The 23085-nt window shown below is 34.7% G+C and overlaps 1 long non-coding RNA gene across 1 annotated transcript in view; it reads left to right on the forward strand.

The window, feature by feature from the left end:
• The window catches only part of LOC136378968 (uncharacterized), a 28634-nt gene extending 9202 nt beyond the window's left edge, over positions 1–19432 (forward strand). Inside the window, exon 3 of the long non-coding RNA XR_010746661.1 lies at positions 19239–19432. This is a non-coding gene — a long non-coding RNA (uncharacterized lncRNA). The remainder of the gene's footprint in view (positions 1–19238) is intronic.
• The last annotated feature ends 3653 nt before the right edge of the window (positions 19433–23085 follow it).

Genomic DNA, 23085 nt, shown 5'->3' on the forward strand with positions numbered 1-23085 from the left:
ACATTTTTAATTTTTAAGTTCTGGTTTTATTCATTCTTTTGTTTTCAGCTGGAAAAAAGAAAACTCTCATACCTTTTAAGTTTAAAACTTTTAGGGTGAATTTTTCTATTTCTTTCATGTCTTTCTCTCACCTGTTCTAATTCTTAGCATTGAGGACATACATGGCTCTGCATGGAGCAGAAACTTAATGAAAACTGAGTGAATCAGGACACTCTGTTCAGAGGCAATGAGTGTGCAGCTCAAAAAAGAAATACTAATAACTTAAGGATTTCTAGGGACGTTTATTCACCACTTTTCATGTTTCCATATGAAATGTATTATTCATCGATCCATGAGGCAACAGAAAGCAAACTCACAAGTGGGGTTTGAGACATAACAACTAAATCCAATACATTATTCTGCCATAGAACCAGTACTCAAATAAAGAACTACTATAAAGACATTAGTGGAACAAGTGAAAAATAAAATTAATATAACTATAGATCATTGTTGCAAAGCTAAATTTCCTTAGGGTGGTTATGTAAGAGACTATATTTATTACAAAAAAGACATATTAAAGGTTGGCCCCTTAGGATGGAGGCCTGTGCTTCCAGGACTTCTTGTGTCAAGGTGAATAGACTTGCTTAATCTTGGAGCCAAGTAGCAACCCCTCACTTACCTGCAGATGCAAACCACATTCTGTATTTGATTTTGGTCAATCTTATTCTGATTCTTTTCTTTTTTTCTTTTCTTTCATCTTTTTTTTTTTCTTTTTTATTAGCAAGAGAGAGAGAGGAAAGATAGGGACAGAGAGACAGGAAGGAAGAGAGATGAAAAGCATTAATTCTTCATTGATGTACCTTAGTTGTTCATCGATTGCTTTCTAATATGTGCCTTGACCTGGGGGGGGGGGAGACTCCAGCTGAACTGTGACCCCTTGCTCAAGCCAGCAACATTGGGCTCAAGCCTGTGAACTTGGGCTTCAAGCCAGTGACCTTGGGCACAAGTCAGCTACCATGGGGTCATGTCTATGATCCCACCCTTAAGTCAATACCTTGCGCTAGAGTTGGTGAGCACACACTCAAGCCAGATGAACCCAAGCTCAAGCTGGAGACCTTAGGGTTTCAAACCTGGGTTCTCTGTGTCTTTGGTTGATGCTCTATCCACTGCAACACTGCCTTGTCTGGCTTCTTTTTTGTTGTTGTTCTCTTAACTGCTTCAGAATTCAGGTATAGAGAAGTTCTTAATTATTATCAACTAAATTTGTTGTTACTAAATCCTTTATAGCAGTGTTTGTCAATAGATGTAATTTTGCTCCCTCAGACACATTTAGCAACACCTGGAGAGATTTTTGGTGGTCACCAGTGGAGAGTGAATGTACTAGCATCTGGTGGGAAGAGGCCAGGGTGCTGCCAGACATTCTGCCAGTCCAGAACTGCCTTTCACAATGCAGAAACCTCCAGCCCCAAATGTTGATAGTGCTGAAATTGAGAAACCTGCAGCATTTAAGAATGAAGAGTTGTTTCAAAAGACATTTTCAAAGTTCAGCTTTTTGTACATTTGGGCTGTGAAAATAAAGGTGGGAATCAGTAAAATCCAAATCTAGAAAAGGCTACACATTTTAGTAAAAGCAGCTAGAAAGCCAAAATAAACCAAGAGATATAAGATAAAAAATTAAAAGTGCTATGGAATTTATATGTATATGTATATATGGAGTGTGGTAGGTAAGAGAGTGGCAGGGAGAAATGAGGTGCAATATTTTATGCAGTGTGGTTAAGACAGCCTCACTGAAAAGGTGAGATTTTACTTTTCTATTTTTACTAGGTCTGATTGTTTTCAAGTTAGTAATTCCATATGCAAGTGCCTTCTGTTCTACTGAGACAAATAAAGGCGCCTTAGATACACGTGAAGGAGGAGCAATGAGTTCGCCTCAGTTTACTTCATAATTCTCAAGCTTTTGGTGTTCTTTCATTGATTATGTATTGTATTCATGGGTTTGTTTGTTTCACTTTTTAGATTTTGTTGGATATTGATTGTTTTTCTTTTGTCTTGATTTTAAACATTAGAATCTCTAAAATTCTATCTTTATATCTTTTGACATTCTTTCCTATAAATTTCTAAAGATTACACAGATCCTCAAAGTTAAACTAATTTTATGTCTGGTTTGTATTTTTTCAACTAGGTTTCAGATATCCAGTTTTCTTAAAATGAGATTGAGTATAAACTAGACTGTTACCAAATATGGAATAGTCATCCTGTTGGACAATTTATAATATAAAGTGCTATTATATCAGAAATGTTAATACATGTAACTTTTTTCTGAAGAACTAATGATATTTTATATGGTTACTTACTGGCACTGTAATATGAAAGAGGTGAAAGTTTTTATCATCAGAGTGAGAGCATAAAAACAGAAGGAATAAAAAAATTATAACAGAAAGCTTTGTAAAAACTTAATTTATGAAGTGAATATTCTAGATTTGACTACAAATATTGCTTACATAAATAGAAAATTTTTAACATCTTATGTTAAAGTTTTAAAAGATTCAATAAGTGTATATATGTGTAAATAAGGCAGGACCTGTACCAAGTTGAAATTCTTATAAATATAAAGAGTGGTTGAAGTTGTATTTCAATTTTTAAATTTAGCAGCTGAAAATGTTTCACTTTTTAGAATGCATTTATCCTCTATTCTATTGCTTGAAGTTCTTTTTTACTGATTTCCTTAAAGATTCATATAACTAACTATGCACTCTTTTCCAGGATATCTAAAGAGTAGCTATAAATCAATAAGAGAAAACAAAACAACACACTGGTCAAATACCTTGAACAAGCATTTTATAAAAATGGATATTCAACTGGACAATAAGAATTTGAAAAAATGGCAGTTTCAAAAAATTTAAATTATAACTACAATGATGTATTACAACATATCCACCAAATTCAATACAATTAATAAGATTGACAACATCAAGTGTTAACAAATTTATGGAACAACTGGAATATTTATAAATAGTTGGTGAGGGTGTAAATTGATCAACCATTTTTAAAAACTGTTTAATAATATTTACCAAAGTTCATGTTTGTTTGATAACTAATTTATGAAAACAAGAACATACATTTGCCTTTATTTTAATGTTGCCTTAAACATTTTTAAAATAAAAGCTTTTGTATGATTGTACTCTGGATGGTCATGAGGTATAAGGATGTGTACATGAACATTCATAGTACTCAAAGGGTTAGCAAATATGTTCATAACAACTTTTAGTAAGAATAATAAGAATAACCTAAATGTGATAAAAACAACTCAAGTATTCACAATGGAGCATAGCTACATTAATTGTGGCTTATTTTTATAATAGGACAACACTATAAGCAACAAAAAATAATATATTACTTATACTTGCATTTACATGGATGGGTTCACAGTAATCGTATTAGTCAAATGTCAAAAGAATAAATATTATAAGATTTCATGATACAAAGTTTAAGAATAAACAAAGCTATCATATTTTTCCATGTATAAGATGCACATTTTGGCCCTGGCCGTTTGGCTCCTGGCGTGCAGGAGGCCCAGGTTCGATTCCCGGCCAGGGCACACAGGAGAATTGCCCATCTGCTTCTCCACCCCTACCCCTCTCCTTCCTCTCTGTCTCTCTCTTCCCCTCCTGCAGCCAAGGCTCCATTGGAGCAAAGTTGGCCCCGGGCACTGGGGATGGCTCTATGGCCTCTGTCTCAGGCGCTAGAATGGCTCTGGTTGCAACAGAGCAACACCCCAGATGGGCAGAGCATCACCCCCTGGTGGTCATGCCGGTGGATCCCGGTCGGGCGGATGCGGGAGTCTGTCTGACTGCCTCCCCATTTCCAACTTCAGAAAAATACCAAAAAAAAAGAAAGAAAGAAAAGAAAAGATGTACATTTTTCCAAAAACCTGGGGTTTAAAAATGGGGTGCGTCTTATACAGTGGTTGTAGAAGTGTGGCATTTCAAATGCCATGGATGGAACTGAAGACGAGGCAATATATGAAGATAGTGATTTGTCATCTAACACAGATGAAGACAAGCTAATGGATGGGAGTTTTGACAGTGATGAGGAGTTGTATAAATTTTATGATGAATAAAACTTGAGTTCAATAACTTTATGTAATATATTTTTTTTTCAAATTGCAGGCCCCAAAATTAAGGTGCATTTTTTACATTAGATCATCTTATACTTGGAAAAATACAGTAATTAATGATGCCAAAAGAAAGAAGAATGGTTACCTCTCAAGTATTTATGAACTGGTACGATATTTTAGAGAGATTTTTGATATAATGCATATGCTATATATCTGGATCTTGGACATGGTTAAGTAAATATATACTTGTAAAAAAATTTATTGAGCTATTCATCTAAGATTTGCTGACATGATGCATTGTGTTAAATGTATTTTAAAACATAATTTTAAACAATAAAAAATTCAATACACAAATTAGAGTAAACACAGACATTACAAATGAATTTCTAATAATTACATTTAAAGTACCAGAACAAAAAAAGGCTTCAGAAATCATCTATTTTAGTGTCTCACAATTACTATTCTGATTTAGCTTTGAATTTGGCACCAGTGCCTCAAAACCTGGCTGATTTGTGTCCTGGAACATCAAACATAAAGACCTCTTCCTTATTTTCTGTCTTTCATTATTTCATTTTACCTACTTTAAATGTTGAGATTCTTTATAAGATTTGATTTGACAAATTGTTAAAAAGAAGACTAAAAATCACAAACATTTAAATATCCTGGAGGTCTTTGGATATAAATTTAAATATGTTAAAACATTTTCAACAAAACATGTTTCTATAACTTTTGTTTGGTCCACTACCTCCTCTTGCAAGAAATCCACATGGGAGGTACCCAAAGCAACCAAATAATGTGAGGTTGGGATGGAATGAGGATTCTTTAACGAATTAGAAATACATGTGGAAGGAGCTTAATTATCAAAATTGTCTCTGAAAGAAAATTTTTTATTCATCCAAGAAAGGGAAGTAGAGGAAACAGCAGAATCAGAAACTTGACATACGTATAAATATTTAACAGGTACATTTCTTATAAAAACCAGGAGATTGGTGTTATTAAAGTAAGGTGTTTATGTGACTTTAATCAACCTTTTGTATTAATGGAACTTATGTCTTCATCTCCAAGTGAATAATTATAAAATTTTATTAGATGGATAAATTATTTTGTTGAGGTAGTGATTGAATTATGTAAAACTAATACCTAAGAAAAAATTACTTAGCCCTTGAATAAATCAAGCTCAAGCTACCTTCTACCAACACCAACTATATGTAAGATTTCCATTTTTCACTTAATGTATAATCTTATTTAAACTTATGGAGAACTATTTTATTGACTCAGATCATTTAAAAATTGTACACCATTGTGCTTGTTTTAAATATTCTTGAAGGTCTGAAAACATATTTCTTAGAAATTTTGAAGAGATCTTGTAATGGAAACAACATGCTTATGCCAAAGATTTGAACTATTATGAATTATAAAGTGTGTTTTTGTGCATATATTTAGGTGATGGGGATTGAATCAAGCATAAGATAAATATTTGATGACTGAGCCATTCAGCTTGCTATTTTATAGTGATGGCAACCAGGAATAGATACAACTCACAGACAATTCTAAAACTGTTAGCTGTAACTATTTGGAGATTATTTTCTTTAGCTATAAATCTAAATAATCATAGATTAGATCACCATCTCTATGTGTTCTTACAAGTGGTTACCCTTACCAATCAATAACCATGCATTTCTGAAGTAGATATGACAAATCAAAATATATATATTTTAATGATATGGTAGCATAACAGAGTTAATTAAGTTGATGTAAATAGGACAAAATATCATACATAACTTTGTCAAATCTTGTAATCACAATAATGCATTATTGGAGAATTATGAAAAGAACTTCATGGTTTTATATCCTGCTCTTCATAGACAAATAATAATAATTCCTCTAATCAACTAAAAAAACTTCAAGTAAAATATTTAATATGCATGTGACCAGTATTAAGTTGAAAGATTTTTGTTACTTATGTGTTTTGTCCACAAGTTGCATACTCATTTCTACTGATAGTCTCTGGTTCAGACACAACGCTTAAAAGCATCTTTTTGTGTTGCTTGTCCTTCAGTATGCTGATTCAGCATGTCTGGAAATATTGCTTTGGGGATGCATAGTTCTGGAAATACAGTTGGTATGGTCCAGAAAGCTGATTCAGCAAACTGATGATAAGCTGTGTGTGGAAATGTGAGAATTTATTGCAGCTTTTAACATGAGGGCAAAATCTTTGGGATGAAGTAAGTAAGGGTGGTAGTTGGCTTGCTTTTAGTCCCTCTGTGCAGTGCACTGAAGATGTAGGGATTGATAGTCTAGACAAATGTGCTTACAGGTTCTAACGGAAACTACCTGGGAAACAGATTTCTTATTTTAACTATTAAATACATTTTATGGGTTAGCTCTTTATGTTTTGCAGCTCCATTTTTAAGTAAATCAGAAATCATATTATATTTTTTGGAAATGAGCATTTTTTTACATCTGACAACCATTTATATTATTAAGTAACCAAAACATACATTTTATGTTTCTGATAAAAGCACATAATGTTAATTTTATCAAAGCCAGACTTCCTTAGCATAAGTGTAGCTATAATTTTGAACCATAAAACATAAAAAGTATTTTAGAAAATATGATTTTATGTGAAGAACAGCCTGTGGGAATTAAGAGAAGAAAAAAGTCAGTGTGTTCACAGAGATTGGGAAAGTCATGAAGGATTTAGGTGGGATTTTATGCTGTGTCTTCTACACAATATGAAATTAATAAAGTTTTTTAAATTTAATTTCAAAAATGAAAATAAAAAACATGTTGCTGCAAAAGTACAATTTAGATTTTTGATCATTATTTAAAGCAAGTCAAAGTAAATTGATATTAACACTACAAAGAAATAAACATTCAAAAGACAGATGATATAGCTTAAGATATTGTAACTTAGATACCACCAATTTTAAAACAGGTTTAAGAGTCAAATTTAGAGACTAGTTTTCCTTTATAAAAACTGAGACTAGCCTGAGCAGGTGGTGATGCAGTGGATAGAATGTTGGACTGGGACGCGAGGGACCCAGGTTCAAAACCCCGAGGTTGCCAGCTTGAGCGCGGGCTCTTCTGGCTTGAGCATGGGCTCACCAGCTTGAGTGTGGGGTGGCTGGCTTGAGCATTGGATCATATACATGACCCTATAGTCACTGGCTTGAGCCTAAAGATCACTGGCTTAAAGCCCTAGGTCGCTGGCTTGAGCCCAAGGTTGCTGGTTTGAGCCCAAAGTTACTGGCTTGAGCAAGGGATCACTCACTCTGCTGTAGCCCCATGGTCAAGGCACATATGAGAAAGCAATCAATGAACAACTAAGGAGACTAAGGAGCTGCAACGAAGAACTGATGCTTCTCATCTCTCTCCCTTCCTGTCTGTCTGTCCCTATCTGTCCCTCTCTCTGACTTTCTCTCTGCCTCTGTCAAAAAAAAAAAAAAAAAAAAAAAAAAAAAAGAACAAAAAACTGAGACTAATGAAGAGTTGCTAAAAGACCACAGACACCCAAAACTCACTGGATAGTTCTGCTTGAAAATTAGAAAATCTGTTAGAGATCTTAGCTCTGTAAAGTGACATGGGTTACAGAAAACAACCCAAGATATATTTTCAAAAACTATCTTGTAGAAAATTGTAAATTAACCCTAATAAGAAGAGCCTAGAGACCTCTTTTAATTTTTTGAGTTAAAAAGCTAAATGGTAAGTGGAGAGTTAGGAAGCCAATTTGAAGACAAGATATAAATATTAATGCTGAAGAAAAGAGAATTTAAAACAGTAGGCAGGAAGATTATTTAGAATCTAATTTAGAGATGACCATCAGTGTTTTTGAGAAATGGGAAGGGTAGTAGAATATGTCACCCCAGAATATGCCTCTAATTTAGTGTAAGGATTATTTTTAGAAATTGCAGATATAAGAGAAACTTGTTGGCCATTTGTATTTCTTCCTGGAAGAAGTGTCTGTTCATGTCCTCTTCCCATTTTTTTATTGGATTGTTTGTTTGTTTGTTGTTGAGTTTTATGAGTTCTTTGTATATTTTGGATATTAGGCCCTTATCTGAGCTGTTGTTTGAAAATATCATTTCCTATTTAGTTGGCTGTCTGTTTATTTTGTTATCAGTTTCTCTTGCTGAGCAAAAACTTCTTAGTCTGATGTAGTCCCATTCATTTATCTTTGCCTTCACTTCTCTTGCCATTGGAGTCAAGTTCATAAAATGTTCTTTAAAACCCAGGTCCATGAGTTTAGTACCTATGTCTTCTTCTATGTACTTAATTGTTTCAGGTCTTATGTTTAGATCTTTGATCCATTTTGAGTTAATTTTAGTTCAGGGGGACAAACTGTAGTCCAGTTTCATTCTTTTGCATGTGGCTTTCCAGTTTTCCCAGCACCATTTATTGAAGAGGCTTTCTTTTCTCCATTGTGTGTTGTTGGCCCCTTTATCAAAAATTATTTGACTATATATATGTGGTTTTATTTTTGGGTTTTCTATTCTGTTCCATTGGTCTGAGTGTCTATTTTTCTGCCAATACCATGCTGTTTTGATTGTCGTGGCCCTATAATATAGTTTGAAGTCAGGGATTGTAATGCCCCCAGCTTCTTTCTTTTTCTTTAGGATTGCTTTGGCTATTCGGGGTTTTTTATAGTTCCATATAAATCTGATGATTTTTTGCTCCATTTCTTTAAAAAATGTCATTGGAATTTTGATGGGAATTGCATTAAATTTGTATATTGCTTTGGGTAATATGGCCATCTTGATTATATTTATTCTTCCTAACCAAGAACAAGGAATATTCTTCCATCTCGTTATATGTTTTTCGATTTCCCTTAACAATGGTTTATAGTTTTCATTATATAAGTCCTTTACATTCTTTGTTATGTTTATTCCTAGGTATTTTATTTTATTGATAAGAGTGTGGTGGTTACGGGGGGAGGGGGTAGAAGAAGAGGGAAAGGGGGAGGGGGAGGGGCACAAAGAAAACTAGATAGAAGGTGACAGAGGACAATCTGACTTTGGGTGATGGGTATACAACATAACTGAACGACAAGATAACCTGGACTTGTTATCTTTGAATATATGTATCCTGATTTATTGATGTCGCCCCATTAAAAAAATAAAATTATAAAAAAAAGAGAAACTTGTAAAGCAATAGAGGTTACCCTTTGTAAGAAACTTTATATTGATAAAAAAAAATTCTATTTGTAAGGGTCTCTCCTTCTGAACCAAAAAGGAAAAGATAACTAAATCTAAGAAAGTCTTATCAATAGAGAGAGCACTGATTTAAATCTGCATAACAAACTTTATCCCTGTTTACCAGTCTTTTTCTAATAACCTCTCATGCCCAAACATCTTTCCATTGTCTTAACTAAAGATGATATTTGGCTCTGGTTGGTTGGCTCAGTGGTAGAGTGTAGGCCTGGCACGTGGAAGTCCAGGTTCAAGTCTGAGGTGCGATTCCCAGTCAGGGCACACAGGAGAAGCAACTATCTGCTTCTCCACCCCTCCCTCCTTCTCTTCTCCTCCCACAGCCATGGCTCAAATGATCAAGGTCGCCGCGGGCACTAAGGATGGCTCCATGGCCTCACCTCAGGTGCTAAATTAGTTCCATTGCTAAGTGCTGGAGCAGTGTCCCCAGATGGGCAGAATATCAGCCACAGAGGGGGTTTTCCAGGTGGATCCCAGTTGGGGCACAATCGGAAGTCTGTCTCTCCACCTCCCTGCTTTTCCCTTGATTTAAAAAAAAAGACGATATTTAAGGTGGTAGTGTGGGCATTGAGGGAGTTACTCAGTTTCCTTGGGTATCTCCCATGTTCACCTAAGGTATACATGTTAATAAACTTCTGTTTGCTTTTCTCTTGTTAACCTGTGTTTTATTAGAGAAGTTCTCTGCTAAAAACTCAAAAAAGTAGAAGGAAAGTTAATTTTTCTTCCCTCTAAAAAGAAACAATATATATAAAATACAGACAATGTGATTCATTGAACTATGCTTCAGGGAAGGACAATTGCTATAGTAGCTTTTTTTAGCTAAAGCACAGGATCAATAACTTTATATTCCCTCTGTTATCATAAAATTAACAAAGGAAGAAACATTTTCAATGCTTTTGAGGGAAATGCAGATATAAAAGCCACTATTTCTTTCTGATGTTCAACTACTTAAAATCATCTAATACAAGTTTTTTGTTTTCTTTTGTTTTTCTGTAATTGTTGCCCAATCCAGCACTGAACCTATAATCAAGTTGATACAGTCACATCAGTTTCTTTTTAAGGACAAGCTCAAATTCTGAAATTTCTAGATGATTTCAGGACATCCACCTTGCATTTCAATTCCCAAATTGTTTACACTGTGTCTAAACTCTTTTTGTTCTTACGCTAATTTTTACTCCTATCTTTGAAATCTCTAGGATTTTGTGCTTTTCTGAATCTTGCACCTTATAACTCAGTGGAAAGAGTCCCCAGGCTTTGGAGTTAATAAAACATGCATAAAATCCTGTAATTATGTGTGTTTGTGTGTGTGTGTGTGTGTCATTGGAAGACTGACCTAACTTCTCTCTCAAATTGTGATTAAACAGACAAATGAGATAACCTCAGTTTTATTCAGAGAAGTGCAGTGTTCATGGTAATTGTTATTTTTTAATGCAATGTACATTTTGAATTCAGTAACAGTTTTTATTGTTCCCCTTTTCTTATGTATGTGGTTCTTTCATGAACAATGCCCATGTTAGTCCTCAGTCAGATGAAATCTTTCCTAAGCTTCCCTGAGTCACTGTTATTGGAGACAGTAAAATCAAGCTCTGTATCATGGTGAAGATAATTCCTTAAAAATATTTAACTTTTATCACCTGTCATCTATCTGTCTATCTATCTATCTATCTATCTATCTATCTATCTATCTATCTATCTATCTATCAATCTATCTCTCTATTATCTATCATTTTTCTTATCTAACTACCTACTGTCTTTAATACTGTACTTTTAAACCGTATAAAAAATCCGTTGTCAGAATCCAAATAAAAAGTGTAAATTGAGAAGGATTAGCTGATGTTAGAAGTTCAGTGATGGATTTTTTTCCTTGAGGTTGCCATTTATCATCAGGCAAAAAGCTATCTTATTCAAGGCACCAGATAAGATCAATTTGACCCACCACTTAGCTGAATAAGGTGTAAAGCAGTCATTATTTTGAGTTATGGATATCAAATTCTTCGCCTTTTAAAATTTTATGGTTGTCAAATGAGAAGTAATTTTAAGTGGACATAAATAAGTGTAGTTATGTGTTTACTGAGTAAGAAAGCACTTTGTCAATTTCAATGTGTTTGTTTAACCTGTGTTTGTAAAGAAAGGTTTTTTTAAACTGACAATCTTGAAATATTTATACATTTTTAATGTCTTTAAAACATATTATGTATGTTTCCTATAGATAACAATAAAATGCTTCATTCTAGTCAAAGGGGTAGAAATATTTACACAAATTTTAATTTCAAAATAACCATCTTCTGTGCCCTAGGCTGAAAAATTAACCTTAACAGAGAACAAAAGTAATTATGATTATTGTCTCCTTTAGTCACAATAGCTTCTTTGTCAAGTTTCTGGTCAGAAATTATTCTTCTAAAATGTTTATATTTTGGGCATTCTTTGAATATTAAATCAAGCTTTATTTTGGTTTAAATATTTGAACAAATGCTAACATTTGACAGGTAAATGTGGTAGATGGAATTCTGCTATACAAGAAAACAGAATTAGGGGAGGTTCCAGTTCCTCCAGAATAGGAAATGCTGAGGAAGACAAAACTGGTGAATTCACTCAGCCTCTCCACTCCCCCACAAAGATTGAATATCTACCCTCAAATAAAAGCAGCTCTCGGAAACATCCAGAATCTACACAGGAAATTTTAGAAACACATTAGAACAACAAAATATCTGAGAATGATTGCACAAGGAAAGTAGAATAAAAAGATGGCAACATTTTTGCCTGCATCAACCCATCCTCCAAGCTGGCATCAGTCAACACCAAAGGAACTTCTCAGTTAGAGTGTGTCCTTCACAGGAAAGGAAGGGCAGGGTGAATTACTAGCTTCACCAGCCATTTTGGGGCTCTGGATGACAGTCTATTTTTAAATTCACTCCACCCAGGCTAATAAAGGTGAAATGTATAAGATAAGGAACAAGAAAGAAAAGCAGAAACTATTATTAGCACACATGCAGCGGGAGTGATTGTGTTCATAGAGGCTTGCTCTGCAGACAACCTCAGCAGATTTCAGACAATCTCAGCAGATTTCACCCATGATTGAGCCAACAGTCCATGCAGTCACAGCCAATGTGGCTACTGTGAACCCCTTGCAGATTTCGCCAGCTTTTACCCCACAGGTATTTGCAGCCACAGAAGCTAGATGCTTGAGTTTCTGTCCAATCCCTCCTCTTCACCTTGCGGCTCCAGGAGCCCAGAAACCACACCAGCAGCCATTCTACACCTCTGAGGCTATCTTCGTGTAAGAATTTGCCACTTTAGTCCCTCCCTATTTCTACAAGAATGTAGCAGAATTTGCCCAGGCTTCTGTGGCTATGCACATGTAAGACTCCAACAGAGACACTGGTGGCTGATCCTGACTGCCGTGCCAGTACTCTGGGTTAGCCCCTCCAGTTGTGCAGCTGTATCCCACCAGCATAATGCTCATCAACAATCTCCACTAGAGTGCACATGCTCAGAGAGAAAGTGCAGGGAAGGGAGAGGGGAGAGCACATCAATGACCAGGGCCCCTGCAGTTGCTGGGAGCTCAGATCAGTCCCTGCTTTCTGATATTGGCCAGTGCCACCATGCCCACTGTGCCAAGCTCCTCTTACTATGTGCCTAAACACCCTCAGCAAACACCCACAAATACTCTATGGAGAAAAGATAGTCTCTTTAATAAATGGTGCTGCGAAAATTGGATATTAACATGTAAAATAATGAAACTAGACTCCTGTCTTTCACCACTCACAAAAATTAACTCAAAATGAAGTAAAGATTTAAATAAATGTGATACCTGAGACCATGAAACTCCTAGAACCAAACAAGAAAAACTGTTTTTTACATTGGTCTTTGCAATAATTTTCTGGACATGACACCAAAACCATAAGCAACAAAAACAAAAATAATAAGTGGAAAAATGGGCAGAAACTCTGAATAACCTTTTTTTTCCCCCAAAAGAGACACACAAATGGCCAACAGGTATTTGAAAACATGTCAGACAATCCTAATCATCAGGGCAATGCAAATCAAAATCACAATGAGATATCACTTCACACTTGTTAGAGCAGTTATATAAGTATATAGATACAAATATAAATATAAAAAACATTACTGTTGGTAAAGATGTAGATAAAAGGGACCCTTTTGTGCTGTGGTGTGGGAATATAAATTGGTGCAGCCACTATAGAAAATAGTATGTATTTTTTTCAAAAATTAAAAATAAAATTTCTATATAATTCATTAACTTCATTTATAAGTAAAAGCAGCAAAAGGAATAAAATGTCATTAAAGAGATATATGCACCCCCATGTTTATTAGAGTTTTGTTCACAATAGCCAAGATATAGAAACAACTTAGCGTTCGTCTATGGATGCATGGATAAAGAATCTGATACACACACAAACACAAACATACACCCAGTGAAACTTCATTCAGCCATGAGAAAAAAATCCTGCCATTTGCTACAACTTGCATGAAAATTAAAGACATTATGCTAAGTGATAAGTCAGAGAAAGACAAATTCTGTATAATATTACTTATATGTGGAACTAAACAAGTCAAACTCAGAAACAAATGGTCGAATAGTAGTTATCGGGACTGGGGCATGTGGAATGAGAAGATAGTAGTCAAAGTGTGCAAATTTTATTATAACTTGAATATGTTCTGGGCAACTAATGCAGACCATGATGACTATAGTTAATAATACCATATTATATAGTCTCAAGTTACTAAAAGAGTAGATTTTAAATGCCTTAACATTAAATAAAATAGGTAGTTATGTGATGTGTTGGAGATGTTAGCTAACATTATGATGGTAACCATTTTGTAATATATAATGATACCAAATCAAGACATATTCCTTAAATTTAAACAGTGTGGTGTGTCAATTATATCTCAATAAAACTGTAAAAATAAAATTTAAATATAGAGATTGAAAAAAGAAGTGTTGAACTTGAGCAAAAGAATGTCGTCACCTAGGGAAGTAAGCTGATTACTTGGGTTTCAGAAGGAAAACTATAAGTTTAGTGAATTAGTGAATTATATATTCTAGTGTTAAATCTTTTATTCTAGACCTTTCTAATAATTATATCAGAGTTTGGTTCGGGGTGGATGTTCCTACACTAGCAAAGCTAACTTAATACCTGTGCAAAGCATATTTGCATGAGGGACTCTTTAACAGTATGAATTACGTGATGCTAAATTACTTGTTTGTTTGTTGTGTTTCCCCCCTCCTACTTCTCCCAGTCTGGCATCAAAGGCAGAATAAATCCATCAGTGTGCACCAGTTGTGGATAGGAAGATGTCTAAGAAAAGCTCTCTTCCTAAATCCAATGAATTGGCAGGTTAGTCTCTACTGGGCAATCTCATTCCTGATACAGCAATTTGGTGCCAGCAGCAACCATACATGCACCCAAAATACTGTGATACAGGAATCCTTCTCTCTGACCAGAGGAACTGCGGCCTACAATGTTTTGTAGGGGTATCTATCTCTGTTTGGTTTTTTTTCCCTCTCTCTATCCTCCGGCCAGTTGGACACAGCCCAATCTAATCTGAAGAGCTATACAACAACAGAACTGTGAGCATAAATCTTTGGTTTACTAGCCAGAGAACCTTGGAACCTGGAGGATGAAGAACTGATCAAAGAAAGAAGGGAGTTCAAGAATAAAATTCATTTTTGGGCTCAGGGGGGAATATCCAGAACAGAAATAAGATCCAACAAAGCAGCAAAGAAATCTTGCCATATAATTCACCAAAAAATCAGGAAAATTGGCTTAAAGTGAGTTTTTCAAAGGTTTGGGCTACAAGATGCATTCTAAAATATAAATACTCTAAAGCAGAAATTAAATTTTTTTACCAGCCTTCCACTAAATATAAAACCCATCCTTTTATACAAGGCAGTGTGGAGTAGGGAAAAGACATAAAATTGTGAAGTACAGATTCTGAATTTTAACCCAATTATTATTGCCAACTAATTATATGGCTTAAGATAGTCAACTATCCCCACTGTTTTCTCTTTTTAAAATTATTTATTACTTTTCAATCAAAGGTGGCACACAATATTATATTAGTCTCAAGTGTACACCCAGTGCTAAAACATTATATAACTTATTAAGTGATCATCCTAATAAATCTTATATCCATCTGACACTATGCATAGTTATTACAATATTATTGACTATATTCCTTATGCTGGAATTTACATCCTTATGACCACTCTGTAACAACAAATTTGTACTTCCTAATTCCTTCACCTTTTTCACTCAGTCCTCTCAAACCCTCCCCTATCTGGCAACTGTCAAAATATTCTCTGAATCTATGAATCTGTTTATGTTCTGCTTCTTCATTTACTTTGTTTTTGATTCAATTTTTGATAAATGTATATTTATCAACATTTTTTTGTTCATACTTATTACCTTTTTTCTTCTTCTTTTTCTTCTTCTTCAAAAAGATCCTTTAATATTTCTTGAAATACTGGTTTGGCGGTGATGAACTCTTAGCTTTTTCTTGTCTGGGAAGCTCTTTATATGTCCTTCGATTTTAAATAGTAACTTTGTCTTGTAGAGTAATCTTGGTTGTAGGTCTTTGCTTTTCATCACTTCAAACATTTCTTGCCAATCTTGTTTGAGACTCTCTGTTCTGCCTGGACTTCTTTGTCTATTTTTTTCACCAGGTTAGGGACATTTTTTGTCACATATGTTTTACCACATAGGTTTTCAATTTCTTTCTCTCTTACTCTTTCAGCACCTTCATGATGCGAATGTTGGTACACTTGAAGTTATCCCACAGGCTCCTTATGTTATCTTCAATTTTATTTCATTCTTTTTTCTTTTTGTTGTTCTGATTGGGTATTTTTTGCTTCTTTATATTGAAAATCACCAATTTGATTCTCAGATTCATCTAGCCTACTGTTAATTCTTTATAAATTATTTTTCATCGGTTAGTATATCTTTCATTTCTTAATGGTCCTTTTTATAGTTTCTATGTCCTTCTTGATGCGTTGAAGTTTTTACTAAGTTCCTTAAAGATTTTACAAAGTTCCTTGAGCATCTTTATAATCATTATTTTGAACCTTGTATCTGATAGCTTTATTTAATTCTTTTTCTGGAGATTTCTTCTGTTGTTTCATTTAGCACCTGTTTTATGTCTCCACATTTTGTCTGCTTCCTTATGTCTATATGTATCAGGTAGAGCTATTACCTCCCAGATGTGGTAGAGTGTCCTTTGGTAGTAGTTGTCCTGTAGGGTTCATTAGCATGCCCTCCCCAGTTATATGATCTGGGTGTTTCATATATGCCCCTGTATGGGCTGTGTGCACTGTCTTCTTATAGTTGAATCTTCATTATTGCTAGTATCACAGGAAGAGGTTTACCACCTAAGATGGTTGGCTGCAAGGGCAAGCTGCAATTAGCAGAGGAGCTGCTGTGCAAGAGTCAACCCAATAGAGTAGGATGTGCTTCAGAGAGGCATTGGTGCCTGCTTGAGGAGGTGATTGGGTGGTGGTGTTTTAATGTGGTCTGGAGCTGTCCACAGACTGTGCCGATTCTGAAGCCTTTTAAAGTGCCATATGTGGATGTGGGACTAGGTTTTTCTGCATCGATGCCCCTCCCACCAGTCTCTATGTCTCTTCTTCAAATCCTTACTTATAGGATTTCATTTAGCCAGATTTCAGGCAATTATGAGTATTGGTAGTTCTATAATTTACCATAGTTATATATTTTTTTAATTTTTTTAATTATTTATTCATTTTAGAGAGGAAGATGGAGAGAGAGAGAGAAGGGGGGAGGAGCAGGAAGCATCAACTCCCATATGTGCCTTGACCAGGCAAGCCCAGGGTTTCGAACCGGCAACCTCAGCATTTCCAGGTCGACACTTTATCCACTGCACCACCACAGGTCAGGCCGTAGTTATATTTTTGATGTAATTGTGGGAGAATATGAGCACTGCATTTACCTATGCCATCATCTTTACCCAGAAACCCCCTCATTGTTATTCTTATGTTAAAAATACAGGGTTTGGCCTGGCCTGTGGTGGCACAGTGGATAAAGTGTCGACCTGGAACACTGAGGTTGCCAGTTCAAAATCCTGGACTTGCCCAGTCAAGGCAAATATGGAAGTTGATGCTTCCTGCTCCTCCCTTCCTTCTCTCTCTTCTCTCTCTCTCTCTTCTCTCTAAAGTGAATACAGTCTTAAAATTTTTTTAACATATAGGGTTTATTATAAATATATATATATTTTTTAATTCTTGGTTCATTTAATAATGAGAACAGAAAGCACAATCAGCTCTCTGCAGGTATTCAGACACCCACGTATCTCACAGGGGTGGTCAGACTCATCCTTAATGAGTCTTGATTTTTCATTATAATTGGATATCATTTTCATATGTATTAACTCATTTTATTCAAATGTAGCTCCAGGGAGATAGGCAAAAATAATGTCACATTTGCATATTATCTTTGAATTTATGTAGTGCCAATTCATGATTTCATTACAGTCTTATTACTGCTCAGTGAGAGACATGGGAAATATTGTTCCCATATTTTACAATTGATGATACTGAGGGTCAAATAGTTTAATTAGATGATATGTCTTTGGCTGCATTTTATAACACGGGGCAGAATTACAGACAAGGAACCCTATGTCAGTGTCAAGTGCTCTGTCTTCACCTCAGACTGCTATGTATTAAAAGATACGTAGACCACTGAAGGTTTTACCAAGTCTCAGTTTTGAGTAGAATTTACTTGCCCTGACCCTACCCAAGCACCCCTTTTATTTTCTAAAATCTGTTATTTTTTTTTTACCACTTTTAATCACAGGACCTTGGGAAAATTATAGTATCTTTCAGAACCTTACATTATAGTTTTATAAACTAGGAATACTAACATCAGTCTGGCAGGGTTTTTATAAAAATTAAAGTTAGTATGAGGAAGGCACCTTTTACAGTGCCTGCCATAGAAGCACAGATCTATAATAAGTATATTACTTAATTATTATTACAGTGCTTAGCTATTTTGTATTGCTTTTATGATGTTGACACAGACTAAGAGTCACTGGCACTCTGCTTCTTGGGCTTATTCTGTCAATACCAATTTTTGATTTCTCTACTCAGATATCCATGGTCATTCATACACATGCTTCTAAAAACAGAGACCCTGACATTCATGAGAAGTTTCCAAGGATTTCCTGTTGTGGAAGACAGTTTCTACTGGAGAACCATAGACATACTGATGCTCCCAAATGTTATCTATTTGCAAATGGGAGTAAATATGTTATATAACTAAATTACTGATCTTAGTCTGACTAGCCATAAAATAGAACTAAATAAGGATGTATTAACAAAGTAAGATAATAAAAGAATTCCTATAAAATAACAAACCAGCTTATTGCTCTTATAACCATGATTCAGTATCACTAGTTTAGTAATCACTTATATATTCTGTAACAAATCAATAGTATATAATTAATCCTGTACTATTAACTCTGGCTAAGCTCTCATTACAGTTAAAAGATCTATTTTCCTCTGGCTGGTGCACATCAAAGGTTAACACTCAAGCAAGGAGAATAAGCATAAGTAGGAGCTACTTCTCAGCCCTGCCCCTTTCCCTCATTCCCACCACTCTGAGGTTTGCAGTTCTGATTCTTGCTCAAGGTCAAGAGGACACTTAGACTATGGAAATCTGTGAAACTTGTTGCATGAAACAAAAACCCTAGTTTATTAGTTACTTGCTAGCTTCACTTCTTGTAACAACCAAGGAAACAAATGTTAACTTTCAGATATGTCAGCTCCAGATGATGTATTGGCCTTTAATCTGTTATGTGAGCACTCTGAGCTAGCTTGCATATAGTCCTCTCCACCTTAGCAAAGAATTCTCAAACCCCTCTTTTTGATTAATTTGTTGTATTTTTTTGTTTATTCCCAGCTCCTTCTCCCTCCTTATAGAAATTCCAGCTTGCACCAGAAGAACAAGATGAGTTTTTGAGGACAGGAGTCCTCCCATCCTTTCAGGTGGCTGGCACTTGAACAAACCTCTTACCTTCTCATCAACACTTGTGTTGTGTAATTGGTTTTCATGGCAATAGGCAGCTGGAAATGTGGGTCATTTCTTTGATAACATAGTCTCTGAGATGATTCAATATGCTTTGCTCTTTACCTTGAGTATATATTACTTGTGACTTCCTACTTTGAGCATGCCTTATATTTAATGTTGGCTTGTGTGAAAAGACTTTAAATCAGACAGACACAGGATCAAATTCTAATTCTACAACTCAATAGAGTGTAGTCCTGGGTATATTATTTAATGTATCTGTTTCTCAGTGTATTTTTTTCTTTTTGGTTAAAAATAGGTTATATAAAAATATTTTTCTTTAAAAGCTTTGTTAAAATTCAATTCAATGAGACAATGTGTGTTACCTTTATTTCTCCTTTTGATAATTAAATGGCTTCATTTCTTTTTGTTTTGTTTTGTTTTTCTGGGTTTCTGCACACACTTGTGTTTTCCCAGATCTGATCTTTGTTGTCCTTAGGTCACGGAGCCTGCCAAAATACTTCTAATCTTGACTGTGGTAAACAACAATTTATACTTATTAAAGGATTACTAAATATCAGTTGTAAAACTTTCATTACATGCCTTAATTTTTTAAATACTCATTATAACCACTTAAGGTATGGACTGACATTATTTAATTATATAATTGAGGAAACTAAAGCTTAGAAAGTAAATAAATAATATTTATATAGTAAATAAATGTCAGAGGCAGGACAAAAACCTATTTGCGCCTGAATAAAATTGTGTTTTAAACTACCAAACTAAATTACTTCCTCTAGCAAATATGAACATTCTTGCTCACTCCTCAAATTTTGGAGCCTGCTCAGAGGTCCGTAGGACACTTAAGGTCATATCTTCATCACAGGACTTCACTTTAAGATAACAACTAGATAATACAATGTTAAAAATGCAGCAGAAGAACTTCCTACTTTTGAAAAGAGAATCACAGGTGAGCTTGGCATCTCCAATTCCATATGAAAATAATCAATGAGGAAAGATGCCTAATGGTTCTTACCTGGCGCTCATCATACTATGTATTTTGAGAAGTCATTTCTTAGCCATTTAGAAACATCAATAGAATAGCATTAGCTAAAAAGACAGAGATGATTTTACAGCAAATGTGTCATGATGGTTTTGTGAGTTGAAACTCCTAAATTGCCTGATTTCCCACATTTGTTATAGGCACTAGAGATGTTTCCTCTTCTGATGTGCAAACATCTAATTGTTCTCTAACAACCAAAACAATGATAATTCGCTGTCTTTCTGTCATTGTGCGGTTTAATTCCAGAATAAGCCAAACAATGAAACATCATTCCAATTCCTATCATTTGAACAAGCAAAAACAGTTGCATATTAAAATAAAAGCAAGATCAGAAAAAAGCTTTGTACTGTATACTGAAAGTTAATAGAAAAAAAGTACACATGGGGGAGGTTATGTGAAAGGCTGAGGGTGGAGTTTGTACGAATCATGTACAACAGTCCCCCCTTATCCACAGGAGATATGTCTTAAGACCCCTACTGGATGTCTGAAAACACAGATAGTGCCGAACCCTATCTATACTGTGTTTTGTTTCTATACGTGCATGCAATAAGGTTTATAAATTTGGCATGGTAAGAAATTAACAGCAATAGCTAATAATAAAATAAAGCAATTTTAATAATATAAAGCACTAAAAGTTATGTGAATGTTGTCTCTCTCCCTAAAATATTATAAAAATATTTACCCCCAAATAAAAAAAAAACATGTACAGGTGGATACTCTGGATGAAGGGATGATTTGTTTCTCTGGCAGGCAGAGAAAGTTGTTGCAAGATTTCATCACGCTACTACTCAGCAGAGCAAGCAATTTATGAATTGTTTATTTCTAAAATTTTCTATTTAATAGTTTTGGATCACAAGCGACTACAAATAAAGTAAACTGTGGAAAGAGAAATCACAGGTGAAGAGGACTACTGTACCTGATTCTCCTTTTGGTCACATTTGATCTGTTCAATATGTTTGTTTTATATTAAGATTATTTTGAAACTCTGGAGTTAAATATCAGGAATAAACTATATATTAGTCAGGGATTTATTAATTAAGCTACATAGTATGTATATTGTTTTGAATTTTACAAACTTCTGTTTTATTTTATTATCTGTATATCCTTAGTAAACTGGTGCATAGCCTAGTCTCAGTAAATGCTTTTGAATACATACAAGAATATTTACAAACATTATTCTACTCATTTTTTACAATACTGTGTAATGTGTATTTTTACCATTTCCTAGCTTTTTGGATGAGTTAAGTAGTCTGGTTAAGATAACAGGAGTTCAGGTCACACACCGGCAGGTAAGAGCTTGAACACAGTAAGTTCCCAACTTCAAAACAAAAACCAGGTTCAAAGAAAGACAAACACCATATGTGATTTCATTCATATGTGAAGTCTGATGAACAGAATGAACTAACAAAATAGAAACAGACTCAAATAGAAAACAGACTGACAGTTGTCAGAGGGGATGGGGGTTAGGGGGCTGAGTGAAAAAAGTGAAGGGATTAAGAAAAGAAAACAAACCCAAAACCTCACAAACACAGAAAACGGTATGGTAATTATCACAGGGAAAGGGTAAGTGGAGGCAGAAGAAGGTAAAGGGGGAGAGATGGTGATGAAAGGAGACTGACTTGGGGTGGTGAGCACATGATACAGTGACATATTATATAATTGCCCACTTGAAATATAAATAATTTTATTAACCCCAATAAATTCAATTAAAAAAATAGGTTGTTTCCATCACACTTTACAGCTTCTCTCTGGAGAAAATATGACCTGATCTGTAAAATACTAAACTGCATAACCAAAATTCATGCAAACATAGCCTTACTTTTTCATTCTAGAATTTTAATGTAAAATACAATTTTCAGATACCTTTCATTATCTTGTTTCCAAGTTTTAAGAACTTTGCAAAGGAACGGGTATGCTATAAAACAAGATAAAAAATTCTTTCAATTATAACTTGGATAAGAAAATTTTTCTCTGGAAACTCACTTAAGAAGAAAGGATTAAGTTAAGTATTTACATATAATTGTTTGCTGTGATGTGTGACCAAAAGAAAATGTAAAAGTTGGTATATATTGTTTTAGGGTATGCCAAAATCCTTGAAATGATATTTAATTGGATGCTTATTAAAATTCAGGTGCAACAAATTCACTGTTTCATGAAGTCATATTTTCTGATCCAAGAAATTATTGCAGGGTTTAAACACTAGTAAGTTTTTAAATAAACACAAGGTATTTGTTCAAAGATACAAGTACCATAAAATAATCAAATTGTGAAGCTTAGAAAATCACCAACGTAGAAGACCAGGGTCCCTAGTTGTGCTAATGTAAGATGCTTAAGCAATTTGAGTAGAAAACTAATTTCTGTGATGATATTTGTAATTATAATAAAATTTTGATCACAGTAAAAAGTAGTTGGTAAAAATAATCATTGTGCCTTTATACTAACTTGAATTTCTACTTATTCAAAATTTCTTCAGTCAAGGCTTTCTGTGCCATGTTTTCTTATTTAGTAAGGAAGAATCAAATGCCCAACCAGCTCCCTTTGTTTGTTTAGGTTTATCTTGTCTAAGGTGTTTTATCATAACACAAGATACTTTAAAATAACACAGATACCACTTTTTAAACTCCCAACACATTCTGAAATTCACTTCACAGGACCCTAGAGAGCAGATGCACAGCCTTT

The sequence above is a fragment of the Saccopteryx leptura genome, chromosome 7 (assembly GCF_036850995.1).
Source record: "Saccopteryx leptura isolate mSacLep1 chromosome 7, mSacLep1_pri_phased_curated, whole genome shotgun sequence".
In the NCBI taxonomy this organism is placed as follows: Eukaryota; Metazoa; Chordata; class Mammalia; order Chiroptera; family Emballonuridae; genus Saccopteryx; species Saccopteryx leptura.